Genomic DNA, 18,766 nt, shown 5'->3' on the forward strand with positions numbered 1-18,766 from the left:
GAGGTTATTAAGTTGATTATGGCATTTAACAAAGAAATAAATGAGATATTATCAATGAATACTGATTATTTCATTGAATAATCAATAAGTATTGATCATAGTGATCACTGCATTTCTATTCTCTGCATGTTTGTTTGTTTGTTTTATTAAGATCCCCATTAGCTTTTGCAAAGCAGCAGCTATTCTTCCTGGGGTCTTCATACTCTCATGAGTGACAATACAGTGTACACACAATACAAACCAAACAGAAAAAATACTCATTCACAAATATATACAGAAACACAAAAATTCACACATACAAAACATATAAACAAGAAAACATACAAGACAAGCTCCTACATCGAATCATCACGAATACTTTGTTACATTGCCAAGATGCCATGACCCAACAATATGAGTTAAATATTTAATTAATTAATTATTAAATATTAATCCTTAAAATTTTGTGTTGAATAATAATCTTTTAGTTTCATTTTAAAACTTAGCACATTTTTCTGTTGTGTTACATAATCAGGAAGTGAATGTGAAGTGTCCTGAGATGAATCATTGAGGATAACTGGTCTCACATGAATCTGAACTTAGTTGAAAAGTGAATTTAACTGGTTTCCTCCAAGAACACAACATGTGATTGTAATTAAAACAGATGTGTCCGTGTTCGTCCTTACAGAACTTTCTTGGAGACTTTGACCACCGGCAGCAGCCTCCGTAGAACCTCCTCTGAAGCTGAGAACTTCTTCAGGTCAAACACCTCCAGATCTTCTGATGACAGTAAGATGAAGACCAGAGCCGACCACTGAGCAGGAGACAGTTTACCTGTGGAGAGACGTCCAGACCTCAGGGACCGTTGGACCTCCTCCACCAGAGAACCAGCGTTCAGTTCATTCAGACAGTGGAACAGGTTGATGCTTCTCTCTGCAGACAGTTCCCCACTGATCTTCTTCTTGATGTATTCAACTGTGTCCTGATTGTTCTGTGAACTTCTTTGTTCTGGTTCCAACAGACCTCGTAGGAGAGTCTGATTGGTCTCCAGTGAAAAACCCAGGAGGAAGCGGAGGAACAAGTCCAGGTGTCCGTTGGGACTCTGTAAGGCCTTGTCCACAGCACTCTGATAGAGGTCAGTCTCTGTGTTTCTTTGTTCCTCCAGCAGGTTGACTCCAGACTTAATGAAGGTCTGATGGACATGAAGAGCAGCCAGAAACTCCTGGACACTCAGATGGATGAAGCAGAATACCTGGTCCTGGTAAAGGCTGCTCTCCTCTCTAAAGATCTGGGTGAACACTCCTGAGTACACTGAAGCCTCTCTGACATCGATGCCACACTCTCTCAGGTCTGGTTCATAGAAGATCAGGTTTCCTTTCTGCAGCTGCTCAAAAGCCAGTTTTCCCAGAGACTCCACCATCTTCCTGTTCTCTGGACTCCAGTGAGGATCTGTCTCAGCTCCTCCGTCATACTTGACCATCTTCAGTTTGGCCTGGACCACCAGGAAGTGGATGTACATCTCAGTCAGGGTCTTGGGCAACCCCCCTCCCTCTCTGGTTTCCAGGACATTCTCCAGGACCGTAGCAGTGATCCAGCAGAAGACTGGGATGTGGCACATGATGTGGAGGCTCCGTGATGTCTTGATGTGGGAGATGATCCTGCTGGTCTGCTCCTCATCTCTGCATCTCTTCCTGAAGTATTCATCCTTCTGTGGGTCAGTGAAGCCTCTGACTTCGGTCACCATGGAAACACAGTCAGGAGGGATCTGATTGGCTGCTGCGGGTCGTGTGGTGATCCAGAGACGAGCAGAAGGAAGCAGGTTCCCCCTGATGAGGTTTGTCAGCAGCACATCCACTGATGTGGACTCTGTAACATCAGTAAGGTCCTCATTGTTGTGGAAGTCCAGAGGAAGTCGACTCTCATCCAGACCGTCAAAGATGAACGCGACCTGGAACTCTTCAAACCTACAGATTTCTCTGGTTTCAGTGAAGAAGTGATGAACAAGTTCCACCAAGCTGAACTTTCTGTCTTTCAGCACATTCAGCTCTCTGAAGGTGAATGGAAGCAGGAACTGGATGTCCTGGTTGGTTCTGCCTTCAGCCCAGTCCAGACTGAACTTCTGTGTTAGGACTGTTTTCCCGATGCCGGCCACTCCCTTCGTCATCACTGTTCTGATTGGTTCATCTCTTCCAGGTGGGAGTTTAAAGATGTCTTCCTGTCTGATGGTTGTTTCTGCTCTGTGTGGTTTCCTTGAAGCTGCTTCAATCTGTCTGACTTCATGTTCATCGTTGACCTCTCCAGTCCCTCCCTCTGTGATGTAGAGCTCTGTGTAGATCTGCTCCAGAAGGGTTGGGTTTCCTGCTTTAACAATCCCCTCAAACACACACTGGCACTTCTTCTTCAGCTTAGACTTCAGCCGCTTTTTACAAACTGCATCAGAAACATCTGAAAACACATTTAAAAAAACAATTAGTGTTTTTTAAAGTTCAACTTAATTCTCCTAAAGAATCAGGATGTGAACCGACACTGATTGACTCTAACGTTATGATGAACTGTCCAATTTTAAATGGAATCACTTTTATCACCAAAACACCTCTGAACATTCAGGACCTAGAAGTGACAAGAACATCTGGGAGTTACTAGTACCGAGATGTTAGCAGTACAGCCCTGATGGGTTGTGGGTTTGTGGGTTGTTGTGTTCTTGTTATTGTTGTGGTGTCTGTGAAGTGGATTTTCCAGGTTTAGGATTGGAAAACACAAGAAGATGATCTGATCCAATAATATGTAGAACCATCAAGACAATCTGGAGTTCAGCAGGATTCCTGGAAGAGGAAAACCAGGACTAAAATCTTCCAGTTATCTTGTGGTGTTGGTCGGTTAAAAGGGCGGCAGTAGCTCAGGTGGTAGAGCGGGTCGTCCAATGATCGGAAGGTTGGCGGTTTGATTCCCACTCCGTCCCAGTTGCTGTCGTAGTGTCCTTGGGCGAGACACCTTACCCACCTTGCCCCGTGTGAATGTGTATGAATGTGTTGTGGTGTTGGAGTGGCCGTTTGGCGTAATATGGCAGCCGCGCTTCGGCCAGTCTGCCTTTTGAGATTCAACGAATTTAAAGTACATTATAAGTTAAATTCATTCTTAAACATGTTTATTGAGGTCCACTGCTGTCCTGTACAGGGAGGCTGCTACTGTAGGGGGGTATGTGGCAACTGGCCTGCAGAAATGTTTAGCTGGGTGTCAATGGTCAAAATAACCTTCATGTGGATCAAGAATACAGATTTGATTCCAGCAGAACAGTGTTGGAACAAGATGAGCAGAGTTCCTCCCTTCATCTCTCAGTGGGTTTAATGTTGTGGCTGATCTGTGAATGTTGTTTGTCTCCTGAGACATTTTGGGACATTTATCCAGCAGCTTAAATGTTCAGAGAAATCCTCTTACTGCTCTGCAGACGCTCAGCCAGCTCCTCCTGCTTCATTCTCCTCAGGAAGTTCACTGTGATCTTCACAAACGCCTCTCTGCTCCTCCTCTGCTCTTCATCCTCACCCTGCAACACATGCTCTAGGGATTCTGGGTAATCTGGACTCAGACCCTTCTGGATCTTTTTCAGCTCGTTCTTCACAAACATGACGATGTAGTCCTCCAGCAGCTGGAACAGAAGACCACATGAAGGACACAATCAGACTGAAACCACAGAGACAAACATCAGACCTATGTTGGACAGACTGACGGTCCACTGGTCTCCAGAGACCGGCATGGAGACAAACATCAGACCCATGATGGACAGACTGACAGTCCACTGGTCTCCAGAGACCAGCATGGAGACAAACATCAGACCCATGATGGACAGATTGACAGTCCACTGTTCTCCAGAGTCCAGCATGGAGACAACCATCAGACCTATGTTGGACAGACTGACGGTCCACTGGTCTCCAGAGACCAGCATGGAGACAAACATCAGGTCCATGATGGACAGACTGACAGTCCACTGGTCTCCAGAGACCAGCATGGAGACAAACATCAGACCATGTTGAACAGACTGACAGTCCACTGGTCTCCAGAGACCAGCATGGAGACAAACATCAGGTCCATGTTGGACAGACTGATAGTCCACTGGTCTCCAGAGACCAGCATGGAGACAAACATCAGACCATGTTGAACAGACTGACAGTCCACTGGTCTCCAGAGACCAGCATGGAGACAACCATCAGACCCATGCGGACAGACTGACAGTCCACTGGTCTACAAAAACCAGCATGCAGATGGACATCAGGACAACAGATGGAGCAGCAGTTGTTGTTCATGTACAGACCTGAAAGACGGAGTCCAGCTGGGTCTGATGCTGCTGGACAGACGGACCGCTGGGGGACTCTGATATCTGCTGGTCCACTCTGTGGAGGAACCAGGAAGAATTAGCTCACATCAATGCTGTCCTCACAGAGACAAACAGCAGCTGAAGGTCCATGAAGTCCTGTTTGGATGAGGACAGTCCATCAGAGGACTGGTGGTGGTGAATGTTTACTCGTCCTGCTGATCCACCGAGAACGTACATGTGACCTCAGTGAAAAGTTGCAACAAGACCAGGAACATGGACAACTGATGGAGACATGAAGCAGCTGAGGAACTCTGGACCATCATCAGGATCAGTAAGAGGAACTCTGGACCATCATCAGGATCAGTTAGAGGAACTCTGGACCATCATCAGGATCAGTAAGAGGAACTCTGGACCATCATCAGTAAGAGGAACTCTGGATCATCATCAGTAAGAGGAACTCTGGATCATCATCAGGATCAGTAAGAGGAACTCTGGACCATCATCAGGATCAGTAAGAGGAACTCTGGACCATCATCAGGATCAGTAAGAGGAACTCTGGACCATCATCAGGATCAGTTAGAGGAACTCTGGACCATCATCAGGATCAGTAAGAGGAACTCTGGACCATCATTTCAATTCAATTCAATTTTATTTATATAGCATCTAATACAACAAATGTTGTCTCTAGACGCTTTCCAGAGATCCAGAACATGAACATAAACATAAACATAAACCCCCGAGCAATTATTATATAAACAATGGCAGGTAAAAACTCCCATAGTGGGAGAAAGCCTTAAGCCAAACAGTGGGGAAGGAGGGAAGAAACCTTGAGCAGGACCAGACTCATAAGGGGGGACCCTCCTGCCGAAGGCCAGACTGGGGAAGTCAGGAACGTCAGCAGCACACAGCAGGCAGGTGGAAGCAGCAGCGGGATGACCAGAGGTGGGGGGGGGGGGGGGGGGGGGGGCGTCAGCAGCACACAACAGTCATGTGGAAACAGCAGCGGGATGACCAGAGGGGGGGGGGGGGTGCAGGCAGGCGGAAGCAGCAACAGCAGACATCCACGTCTGCTGTTGCTGGCAGGTGGAAGCAGCAACGGGATGACCGGGGATGGGGGGAGGGCCGGGAACACAGGCCAGAACGCAGCTCCCGAGGCTACAGCCTGCAAACATGCACAAAAGAGAAAAAAGGGGGGCCGGCACAAGAAACTACAGGAACGATGGACAAAAATGATAGCTATGAGATATTTATAATAAATAAAAATGGAAATGGAGAAGAGAGGCAGGGAAAAGGAGAGGAGAAGAAGGGTGAGAGGCACCGCCCAGCGGATCATGTCGGTGCCCCCCTGCAGCATAGGCCTATAGCAGCATATCTACCGCAAAGCTATATTTGAGACTAACTATTATAGTTTTGTTCTATAGCTGCGACTATGACTACTGACTCTAACACACTAGAGTTTACACTACCTAGAGATTTACCAACACCAGCTAGAGGTTTACTAAACACTAACTATAGGCTTTACTAAACAGAAATGTTTTAAGTTTAGTTTTAAAGGTGGAGGTGGTGTCAGCCTCCTTAACCCAGATTGGAAGTTGGTTCCAAAGTAATGGTGCCTGATAGCAGAACGCCCGCCCTCCAAATCTACATTTAGATACTCTAGGAACTACGAGTAAACCTGCACTCTGGGAGCGGAGAGCTCGGCCAGGAACATAAGGCACTATCAAATCTTGTAAATACTGCGGAGCTAAGCCGTTTTGGGCTTTATATGCAAGTGATAAAATTTTAAATTGAATTCTGAATTTTACAGGTAGCCAATGGAGCGACCCTAACACTGGAGAGACGTGGTCTCTCCTGCTGATTCCTGTCAGTACTCGTGCTGCTGCATTCTGGATCAGCTGGAGCCTATTCAGCAAATTACTTGGACATCCTGCTAACAACACATTACAGTAATCCAGTCTAGAAGATACAAACGCATGAACTAGTTTTTCTGCATCCCTCTGCGAGAGGATTTTCCTAATTTTTGCAATATTACGGAGATGGAAAAACGCTATTTTACAAACCTGATTAACATATGGTTTAAACGACAAATCCTGATCGAAAACAACACCAAGGTTTCTCACAGTTGCCCTGGAAGCCATCACAACACCATCTAATCCCTTCCTAAGATGCTCTGGACCAAGAATGATAACCTCTGTTTTATCTGAATTTAGAAGCAAGAAGTTTCTGGACATCCAGTCCTTGATGTCCCTAAGACATGCCTGAAGTTTAACTAACGGTTCTGTTTCATCCGGCTTCATAGACAAGTAGAGCTGCGTATCATCAGCATAGCAATGAAAGTGTATGCCGTGATTCTGGATTATACTTCCCAACGGCTGCATGTATAAACTAAACAAGATTGGCCCTAGCACTGAACCCTGCGGAACACCATAACAGACCCTTGACTGTTCTGAAGAAACCTCATGTACATGAACAAACTGGAACCTGTCAGATAGATATGATTTAAACCAACGTAGAGCTGTCCCTTTAATCCCAACAACATGCTCTAACCTGTGCAGTAAAATGCCATGATCAACAGTGTCAAAAGCAGCACTGAGGTCCAGTAGAACCAATATGGATACTAATCCCTTATCTGAGGCCATAAGAAGGTCATTCGTAACTCGAACCAGTGCTGTCTCTGTGCTATGATGCATTCTGAACCCTGACTGAAAGACTTCAAACAGATCATTTCTATACAAATAGTCACATAACTGGCTTGAAACTGCCTTTTTCAGAATTTTAGATACAAATGAAAGGTTAGAAATTGGCCTATAATTAGCTAAGGTGTCTGGGTCAAGGGAAGGTTTTTTAAGTAAAGGTTTAATTACTGCCACTTTGAAAACCTGTGGTACATATCCTAAGATTAGGGATAGGTTGATTTGGTCCAGTATTGTCACACCAATAAGAGAAAAAACATTTTTGAATAGTCGAGTCGGGATGGGGTCTGACATACATGTGGTTGACTTAGCTTTATTGACGAGTGAGGTCAGCTCAGGGAGGTCTATAGGATCAAAACAGTCTAAAGACAAGTCAGAGCCTAGGGAAGTCGCTAAAGCTGAAGAAATGCCCACAACCGGCTGGTTGATTTCTTCTCTAATTCTCGTGATTTTACTGTTGAAGAAGCTCATAAAGTCTTCACTACTGAGAGCTGCAGGAATGCACGGCTCAACAGAGCTGTGACTCTTTGTCAGCCTGGCTACAGTGCTGAACAGAAAACGTGGGTTACTTTTGTTATCCTCTATCAACGTTGAATAATAAGCTGTTCTTGCTTTGCGAATGGCTTTTTTATATACTATTAGAATATCTTTCCATTCACGATAAGAATCTACAGACTTACAAGAGTGTTCCTTTCCATTTTACGCACGCTTTGTTTTAACATGCGAATATCTGAATTGTACCAGGGAGTTACGCTCCTGTGGCTAGAAACCCTCCTTTTCAAAGGAGCAACTTCATCTAAAGCTGAGTGCAACAGATCAGCAGTGTTACTAACAAGAAAATCAACATCAACATCAGAGGTAGAACCCAGGTCACTGGCCTCTATTGCTTCAGTAGAGGCTTCACTATTTTCCACTGTCGCAAGATGAGCAATGGTCTCCTTAAATTTAGCAATAGCTTCATCAGACAAACATCTGCTCTTCAACATCAACAACATTAAATTCAAACGTTATTAAATAATGGTCGGATAAAAGGGAGTTTACAGGTGACACCGACAGATCATCAGTTTCAACACCGTAGGTGAGAACGAGATCGAGAGTATGATCAAAACAATGCGTCGGCCCGTCCACTTTTTGTGAGATACCCATTGATTCTAGAAGAGAATTGAAAGCTAATTTAAGATTATCGCTTTCAACATCCATATGAATATTACTGTAAAATCACCCACTATGATGAATTTATCTGTACTGATCAATAATCCAGAAAGGAAATCTGAAAATTCAGACAAAAACTCTAGATAAGCGCCAGCAGGGGGCCGATACACTACCACTAACACAACTGGCTTCTCTGATTTCCAGCTCGGAAATTTCAGACTAAGCGTGAGGCTTTCAAACGTATTATAATACGTTTCATCAGGATCAGTAAGAGGAACTCTGGATCATCATCAGGATCAGTCCTCTGGAAGCTGAGACCTCCAGATGTGTCGACCAGAAGAAAAAGCTCCTGACAGGAGATGAAGATCTATGAGGAGGAAGCTCAGATCACCATCAGGTGATGGAGGACCACAGGGGTCCAGGACTACATGATCTACTCAGGAAGAAACATGTGGACATTTTCTAACATGAGGACTGATTTAAATACATTTAATGTGTTTAAATACATCTCACCTCTCTGAAGAAGAATGTTGGTCTCCTTTAAAGGTAATAAACCAGTCCTTTGACCTGTCGCTCTTCAAGGACAAACAGCTGAGTTCATGTTCATGAGAGTCTCTTTTCTGATGGACCCTGATAGAAGACAAAAGTTTAATGTACATATTCTATTCATATGAAAAGGAAGTTTTTCAGTCTATTTAAAAAGTATTAAACATAAATCATTGGCAGAGTTTGGATACACTCACGTCTTTACAGCCGTATGTTGGTCTCCTTTGAAGTTAAAATAAAAGTCCATTGAGTCGTTGCTCTTCCAGGACACACAGCTGGTTCCAGGTCCAGGACCAGGTCCAGGTCCAGGTCCAGGTCCGGATCCAGGTCCAGGTCCAGGTCCAGGTGCAGGTCCAGGTCCAGGTCCAGGTCCAGGTCCAGGTCCAGGTCCAGGTCCAGGTCCAGGTCCGGATCCGGGTCCGGGTCCAGGTCTACGTTTACGTCTACATCTACGTCTACGTCTACGTCTACGTCTACGTCCAGGTTCAGGTCCAGGTCCAGGTCCAGGTCCAGGTCCAGGTCCAGGTCCAGGTCCAGGTCCAGGTCCAGGTCCAGGTCCAGGTCCAGGTTGATTCCTGTAATAATGATGTTTGGTGATGTGAGTCTTGAGCTCTGACATGCAGAAGAGTCAGGGACAGTTAGAGATGCTCATCTCACCTCTGAGCGTTGCTCCGACTCTCATGTTCCCCACACAGAGAGGTTTTAGAGGGAGGGACTCCGTCCTCTCTGTCCTCACACTGGTCCATTCTGCTGAATTCACGTCCACATCAGCTCACACACACACCTTCATCTGCAGAGTAAAGACACATCACTGGTGTTGGACAGAGATCAGCTGATCCTGCTCTGGTTTGTTCCTCTCTTTTGTTTTGTTTTTTTGCTTCTACTGAGCAGTAAAGGTCACTTGGCACTATTTTTAGTTTTATTTCTTTATCCTCCAATTGTTGGAAAGGGTCCCAGAGTAACCAGCCTGTCCTCCACCAAGTCAGTCCACCAGGACTAACATGCTGTAACTAGCTGGAACAAGTGTGAAACAACAATGAGGTGATTCTGTAAACAGAGTTTTTACTGCAGAAACTTGAACATCGTGTTACTGTAAATGTGAGGAAGCTCAGAGGTTGATCTGCAGAGACAAACGTTAAACGTGCAAAGATAAGCAGGGATAAACGTGCTGTATCCAGTGCAAACGAGTAATAAATGTGTTATGAGGTGTGATGATTGACAGAGTTCAGAGTTCAGAGTGCTGGGTGTGTCTTGATTAAGAAGTCTTATGACCTGGAGAAGAAACTTCTTTTACGTCTCTCAGTAAAAATGTTTCAGTTAATCAGCCGGTTGTTTTTAACCCCGTCTGCATGAACCTCTGGGAGCTTCTGTGTCAACAGTGATGCTATTGGAAGTTCAGTCATGAAGACTTCTGGATGAAGAGACGCCGTCTTCAGTAGTTACACAAGCACCAAAGAACAACTTCTTCCAGGAACCAAACTGACTTTAATGCTGGAGACGACAGCTTCATTCCAGGAAATAAAAACACCTCACAGTTTGATCGATGAAGAAGACTAATGATCATTGATCATCACTGTGCTTCTGATCTGTTCAGCAGCTTTGCTGCCTCACCAGCTTTGGACCATAAAGTTTTTTGCACACAGCACACTGATGACGGAAAGGAAAGGTCTTAACGCAAAGTTCTTCTTTTCTATGTTTACTTCAAAAACTGAAAAATCATACAAAATACAGAATCAAATCCTTAACATTTATGAATAAAATAAAGTATGCTGGTCTAAAGACTGTGTGGCTCAAAGGTCCAGTGACTTGTAACTCTACACTGAATTACCGTATATTTATTCTACATACAGCAGCCAATAGAAATGCAATATTCTGCTTTGTGACTAGTCACTGGTTAGAACAAATATAAAACCAAAGGAATCTTACAAAGGGTATTAATCATCTTGAACATAAATCACATTTATGCAAAACAGCTACAACAGATCAAAAATAAATCCAATAATAATGTCGCCATCTGACTATCATGTAGATTTGTCTTAAGACACAAGAATGATCAAAGTCTGAAGTGAAAACTTTCTCTAATCATGACGGAGCAGAAACAAACAGGAAAGTTCCTGAAGAAAAATTTCAAACTTACAGTTTCTTTAAGAAGTCCAAAGAGTTGAAGATGAAGATTCTGCAGTCTGATAAAAACCTACTGAGACGCAACTGAACTGATCCTGGAATGAGTCAGAGCTGCACCTGTGGAGGAGGAGGAGGAGGAGGAGGAGGAGGAGGAGGAGGAGGAGGAGGAGGAGGAGGAGGAGGTGGAGGAAGATGGACAGGTAGGAGGAGGAAGAGTCTCATAAATAATCTAGTTTGAACTTAAAAAATGAAGTTGACAATTTATATTGAAGGTTGTTGTTGGACCACGCCCATATGCTCATGTGAACTCTGAACTCAAATGTATATGAACATTTTGTGAATGTGTATATTTAACTTTAAAACTGCTCAGTCGAAAATCGGCTATAATGTGCCTCCTAAAATGGCCGCCTTGTCAGAAACTACAACCCCCCAGCATGCCTTGCGGGATGGGGTGGTGCCTGAGAGCGACGCGCACCCCAATCCCGAGCGAGGCACTGATGACGTCACCGCAGCGCGCGTAGGATCAAAACCCTGCAGCTGCCCCTTTTTCTCTCTCTTCCGACCAACCTTTCGTCCTGAGCAGCTGGATCCTTTGGCTGCGTGCCAAAGATCCCATCCCCCCCCCCCGGGAGGGGGGAGAGAAGATCCAGCGGAGCGCTGCTCCACTGGCACTGCCGGCTCATGCTCTACATCCCCTCGCTCCAGCTTGGCCTGGAGATCCGCTGCGGTCCGGGAGCGAGGCAGCGCTCCGTCCCTCCCGCTCCTCCTAACCTTTCCTCTGCTTGAGTTCCTTTAGCCCGGAAGCCAGACTCTCCCAGGTCCGTGAGCCTGCGCCTTGGTGATGAACGGCGACGGCCCTGATTCCAGTGGACTGTCCCCGCACGCCTGGAGGCGCGTCAAGAGGCTCCGTGATCGGAGAGATCTACCCGGCTGTGTGCACGCAGCAAGACTGCATTTCTTTGCGTGGAGAGCAAGCTGAGCGGGGATCGTCCTGCCCGTGAGGTCCCCACAGGACTGAGCCGAGCCGAGCCGCATGGTGGAGCCGAGAGAAACGAGGCCACATCGGACTGGAACCCCGACAGAACCCGCAGCTTCCCGATCCCGACCGGAAGGCGTGAGATTTTGAGGTCTGAGTGTATTAGTTTAATTGAGAGCGTTTCAGAGCTAAATCTGTGTTCAGAGCTGAGTTTACTGGATACATCATTATGCACTAGTCATTCATGTTTTAAAGCGCCGTTTCGCCAGTTGATCGCGGTTTAAACACCGGGATCACCATCCGGTCTAATTGCACGTGGCGTGGTTACAGTCCCGCCATCTTTAAATACCACAGAAGCCCCGCCATCTTTAAATGTTCGAACCGTACACGGCCGTTGGATCATGTTTATTATTGTTGTGTTTTCTTTTACATCCCATGCATTTAACTTTCATGATTTTTCATGATTGTTGTTTTTCTTAATTAATGGTTTTATAATAATGTAGTGCGCCATCAGGATTTATTTGGGTATTTATTTACATCTGCTTTGATACCCGTATGTAAATAAATTCTGATAGATTTTTAATGAGTTTGTGTGTTGTTTCATACAATTTTGGTCACATCTGATTGTTTGACAGAGCTCAGCGCTCGAAATGCACGCCTTCAATTGTTATTCTGTAAGTGATAGTAAGATTTACTGTTCTGCAGAATAATCCTAATCATCTGAGACTGATTTTCTGCTGTTAAGTTATCATTTCCCTGGACTAAGGCCCCGGGGTGGTGCCCCATACGAGAATTATTATCATTTTGATAATTCAATTTGATAAATAGTCGACTTTATTAATTATTAATAATTCTTTAATAAAATTATTAATAGCCTTTGATAACTGGACAGCCAAGCTAACCTGTGTGGCACTACATTGTGAATGAATTTCAACTAAATGATTGAGTAAACGAACTGATAGTTTTTTTTAGGTGTATTAATTTATTTTGGTTCATCATTGTTCAGAATAAATCTTGATGATTTACTGGCTGGTGTTTCTACCAACAACGTCCATCCAGCGGTCAGCTGTTGGGACATAGTGTGTGCAGAAATGCCACTTGTGGAGTGATTCTTCGAGGGCGTGACGCCGGCTTCCATCATGAAAACATCCCTTAAGGCTGAATTATGGTTCTGCGTCACACCAACGCAGAGCACACGCCGCAGCCGTGACGCCGTGCTGAACCCTTCTGACTTCTCCGTCACTCCATTTGGTCGCGGTGCAGTACCCCCCGCGGCCACTAGTTAGCGATCTTTTTCTGAATGGTTTATCCGACTTTTTCCGGTCACAGTAAATCAAAGAGATAAGGACAACTATTGTGCAAAAAACAAAAACAAAAAAAAATCACATATAAACGAAGAAAAGAGCCCTGGAAGTTCACTACTGCTTCAAACCAGAAACCGGAAGTGCTTCGCTTTCAAACGAACCAATCACAGCCCTCTCGGTCTGCGTGTGGTCTGCGTCTCCTCGACGCGTAGTTACAATTTTCGGGAGGTGCACGACAGTTACGGCGCAGGTGACGGCGTGTGCTCTGCGTGTACGAAAACCACACGCCGTAGGCACGGCGCCATTTTGACGCAGAAGCATAATTCAGCCTTTACTTGTGGTTCTTGAATATCTCTGAGTTGTTGACTCCAGTAAAGAATCAGGGGTGAGGGTTTGATCCCACAGATCCCACCTGATGACGTTCAAAACTCAGCCATAAAGGATTTACTGTATATATCGTTACGACTGAGTGTCATTACTGCAGACACTGATAATAACTTGTAGCATCCATCCATTATCTATACCCGCTATATCCTTTGCAGGGTTACAGGGGTCTGCTGGAGCCTATCCCAGCTATTTTCAGGTGAGAGGCAGGAGTTACACCCTGGACAGGTCACCAGTCCATCGCAGGGCCACATATAAACACACAAACCATGCACACTCACACTTTCACCTACAGGCAATTTAGAATCATCAATTAACCTAATATGCATGTTTTTGGACTGTGGGAGGAAACCGGAGAACCCACGTAAGCACAGGGAGAACATGCAAACTCCACACAGAAAGGGGGAGTCGAACCGGGGACCTTCTTGCTGTGAGGCAACAGTGCTAACCACTAAGCCACCGTGCTGCCTGAACTGTAGCAAATAAACGTACTGATAGCGTACTGTAGAATGGTTCTATCCTCTCTGCTGCTACGGCACATATCCGTATAGAGGATGAACAAGAGAGGAGAGAGCACACGTCCTTGTGGGGAGCCAGTGGAGGATGTAACCTGCTCTGAAACACTTCCATTCACTATCACTTTCTGTGTCCTGTCAGTTAAGAAGTTCAGAATCCAGCCCACAAGATTGTTGCTTATGTTAAAATGTTCTAAAAGCCTCAAAGCTAAAACATGGGGTTGGATTGTATTAAAAGCAGATGAGAAATCAATAAATAAAAGTCTTGCAAGTGTTCCTTTCCCCTCCAGAAGCAAATTTAATAAAGTGACTGTGGCATCTTCTACCCCTCTGTTGGGCCTATAAGCAAATTGCATGGGATCAAGGTCATGCTCAGTTGTCTTCAGAATTTCTGATCTTACAAGTTTTTCAACAGATTTCATTACAATCCATGTCAGTGCGATTGGTCTGAAGTCATTGAGGCTTTTGGGAGAACTGATTTTTGGGGCAGGGATAACAACAGCATCCTTCCAGACTATTGGCACTGCTGCATCTTTAGAGACTGATTAAAAATATACTGAAAAATAGAGCTCAGCTCTACTGCACAAGATTTCAGCAAGCGGCCACATATGTTATCAGGACCATGGCTTTTATTTGGTTTAAGGGAACAGAAAGATTTCTCAACATCCTTCCGGGAGATAAAAAAGTGCTGATCGTCAATCACTTTATGACTCACTTCATGTGATTCCTGACTAAAATCAAAAGCATCAAAGCGAGTATAAAAACAGTTAAGAGCATTCACAAGTTCAATGTCCGTCTCGCAGCCATCAAAAGAGATGATACTGCTGGTTTTGGAGTGTTGGAGGCCTGCAATGGCTTTCATGCTCGACCAAGCAGATCCAAGATTACTCATAGCTATCTTGTTCTCCAACTTCAGTTTATAGTCCTGCTTTGCTTTTAAAATCCTGATTTTCACCTCCTATAGTGGCTGTGTGCAGCTCGGAGGCTGCTCCATGTTTAAAAACAAGTCTCTTATTCTGTATACAGGCCTTAACTGACCTAGTGACCCAAGGCTTATTATTGGGAAATATTTTTACACCCCTACAAGGAATGATCATATCCCTGCAGAAAGCCACATATGAACAAGTAACATCAGCAAGTTCATCAAGATCATCACCACATGCTTCTTTAAACATGTCTCAATCCGTGCAGTCGTAGCACTCCTGCAAGCAAAGCCCCGCCTCCTCTGTCCAGTCCTGAATGACTCTTGTTTGGACCTTTTCCCTCTTTAACACAGTTCTGTATGTAGGCAGGAGATCTACACAGTTGTAATCAGTACTCGAGTTGTAAAAATAAATCAGGGGGGATGGTGGATTTTATCATGTGGGGACAGATCATTTGTGCCGATTACAAATAATATAATATATTACAAATAATAGCAGTGACCACCAGAAATACTGCAGGAATGACATAGCAGCAGTTAAATGCAGCCTTCTGTAAGCTTGAAATATCCACTGGGCTTACATCAAATACATCAAAACACAACAATAAAAAACACTTTTCTGAACTTATCAATATGATTCTGTCCTTAACAGGATAAGTAAAATGGATCACTGCAAAAACTCAAAATCTTAACGAGAATATTTGTCTTTTTTCTAGTTAAAATGTCTCATTTTAGTAAAAAAATCTCATTACACTTAAAACAAGACTCATCACTGGAAAAAACAACAATTTTCACCTGTTTCAAGTAGATTTTCACTTAAAATAAGTAGAAAAATCTTGTCCCACTGACAGATTTTTCTACTTATTTCAAGTGATGTACTTGTACTTGTACTTGAAACGGGTAAAAATGTTCAAGTAAGTTATTTTTCTGGTGACGACTCTAAATGTTGAAATAGCAGTAAAACCACATTCATTGATGAAATGACATAAGGGATGGAAAGGGGGGATGGTAGTTTTACAGGGGGGGGGGGGGGCAGAGATCAATAATTTTATCCCGTCTAGTTGGACAGGTTACATATTGATGAAAGTCCGGGAGTGTTTTTTTAAGGGAGACATGGTTCAAATCACCCAGTAAGAAGATAAGGCAGATTGCAGTTTCTGCACTACATCATGGATGACACTGCAGGCACAAGAGGCATTGGCTTTCGGGTGTAAATAGACAGTTATGATAAAAAGTTGCGGGAACTCACGGGGCAGGTAGAAAGGACACAACGATACACATAAAAGTTCAACATCTGGAGTGCAGATGCGCTCTCTGACAGGCACAGATTTCAGATGACTAAGCTGTTTTGGGCTTTATACGCAAGTAATAACATTTTGCACTGGATCCTGGTTTTACGAGGACCAATGGAGCGACGCTAACACTAGAGAGACGTGGTTTACAGCTCCTCGTTTACAGCTCCTTGTTTACAGCTCCTCGTGCACATTTATCACGTGACGTAGCAGCAGAGAGGAAAGAACCATTTTAAAGTATGCTGACGATACGGTTATTGTCAGCCTGCTAAAAAACAATGAGACGAGCCACGGCCCAGTTGTCAATGATTTCCTTGACTGGTGCAGTAAGTCTTTTCTTGAAATGAATATTTCTAAAACAAAAGACATGATCAGTGACTTTCGCAAAAACAGTGCTCCCAACCAAGAGGTTACAGTTTTAAAAGGTGGAGTGTGTCAGCACATATAAATATCTGGGAACTGTCATCGACAACAAACTGAACTTTGAGGCAAACTGTCAAGCTGTGTAGAAAAAGGGACACCAGCCTGTTTTGTTTGAGAAAACTGTCCACTTTTAACATTTCCAGGACCATGCTGATCTTGTTTTATCGTGCTTTTATAGAATCAGTTTTATCTTTCTGTCTTGCTTCATGATTTGGAAATGTGTCCTTTAAAAACAAAAATTATTTAAATCAAATCATGAAATGGTCGAGCAAGCTGATTGGAGAGTCTCAGCTTCAGCCAGAATCCCTGTATTCTAAACAGTTACAGAGGAGAGCTGTTTTAAAAGACAACGCCCACCCTCTTAAAGGTGAGTTTATTTTAAAAAACAACTCCCACCTCTTAAATGTGAGTTTCAGCTCCATCAGGTTTTTCCTGCTTGTAAAACCAAACATTACAAAAACAGCTTTGTACCAGCAGCCATCAGTGCCATTAATAAGTGAGGGAACTGCAACATAACCTTGTATTTATGTTTTGTATTGTTTCCTTTATCTTGTTTTTATGAAAAGGCACATTTTTTATCCTTTTGCTTGGTTTTAATATTTTAGTGTTTTTATCTACTGATGTTTTAACTTATCTTGATTCTTATCTTGGGGCCGTCCTTCTTGTTCTTTGTTCTTTTAGCCAAAGCTGTTGTCACTTTATATTATCCTGTGTTGTTGAGTGTATGGTTTTAGATTGTATGAGGAGGCACTCACTGTGAACCAAAAGATTTTTTTCCAAAAGATTGTACCTAAAAACAGAATAACTAAGGAGTGAAGGATCCTGTTATTTCATGGAGGGTGTGAAGAACTTTTCAAAAGCTACCGCTGAAGTCCGAGTGGCCTATTGCACAAAGATCTCTGTACCAAGCTGTTCAGAGAGGTCATATTAGGCAAGTCCTTCCAGATAACAACGTTTATGATAATCCAGTGTTCATATCCTTATAAACTTTGTTATTGATGGAGGTGATCTGAAATAAATCCTCACTGTTACTTTTGAATCAGGCCGAACATTTCTGACTGAATGGAGAACCCTCTGAATCAGAATGAAACGTTGTAGGACACATATCCCACTGTCTTGTGACTTCTGAAACTAGCTTAGTGTTCAATGCACTTTTCCTCTAGTCTTCATTTTATTTGAACACCAGTGCGGTGATGAGATCTGTGAGAACAGTTTTGAATCTTTAGTGATCAGGAACATGTCTCTCCAGAACCTCATTTGGATGTTTTAGCATCTTCTGCTGCAAGGCCAGGTTGACTTCCAGCACCTGGCGTCTCATGTACAAAGAATGCATGGATTTAATTGTGAATCGTTGCATGGAATAAAATCATCTGATGATCCAGTCTTCATCCTGGACCAGCAGATCAGAGTGGTCCCTAAAGACTCACTCCGTACTGCATCCTGCCATCAGCAGGTTCCTCTACCAGAGCCAAGGCTGACGCTGGGATTTGCAGTATACATCATTTTGTACCAACCTTTAGTTTTTGGTTCAGACCATGTGGTTGATTGTGAAATTGTTGCATTTCCACTCGTGTGTAACTTATCTGGTGATGTGGGGACTGTCGTGTCCTTCACGTGTGATGGTGAACTTGTTGTTGAAGTCACTTTTCCTCATATGTTGGACTTCACTGCATCCCCAGTGAGTGTCGCCATTGGACAAAACCTCAGAAATGTGCGTGCACCAGAATTAATGTGTGCGTGAAGGACCACAACTTGATCGTGATCATGCAGATTTGAACAATTCCAGGTACATATCAAAGTTTTCTGTTGCAGCTAAAGTTAGTCTGGTTGGTGAACTCGTGACGGTGGATAAAACAAAACTGAACGTTCATTCTGACCCTGATGTGAGTTGAACACATAACCTTCTGATCTGGAGTCAGACGCGCTACCATTGCACCACAGAGCCTTTGCTGACATTTCTGGGGTTGTTTAATGAACATAAATCTAATCATAGAGGGCAAAAAGTATTTAGTCAGACCACCAGTTGTGCAAGTTCTCCCACTTAACAAGATAGGAGAGGCCTGTCATTTTCATCACAGATATATTTCAACTATGAGAAACAAAATGAAAAAAAAAAAAAAAAAAAATCAGAAAATCACATTGGCTGA

At 43.8% G+C, this 18,766-nt stretch overlaps 1 protein-coding gene and 1 non-coding gene across 2 annotated transcripts in view; one reads left to right on the forward strand and one right to left on the reverse strand.

Annotated features, from left to right (window-relative positions):
- LOC133452321 (NLR family CARD domain-containing protein 3-like) overlaps window positions 1–18,766 on the forward strand; it is a 674,416-nt gene that overhangs the window by 499,339 nt on the left and 156,311 nt on the right. The gene's annotated exons all lie outside the window — the stretch shown is intronic.
- Window positions 18,493–18,564, reverse strand: trnaw-cca (transfer RNA tryptophan (anticodon CCA)). The gene has a single exon. It is a non-coding gene; the product is annotated as a tRNA-Trp (tRNA).

This window comes from Cololabis saira, chromosome 10 (genome assembly GCF_033807715.1).
Source record: "Cololabis saira isolate AMF1-May2022 chromosome 10, fColSai1.1, whole genome shotgun sequence".
NCBI lineage: Eukaryota > Metazoa > Chordata > Actinopteri > Beloniformes > Belonidae > Cololabis > Cololabis saira.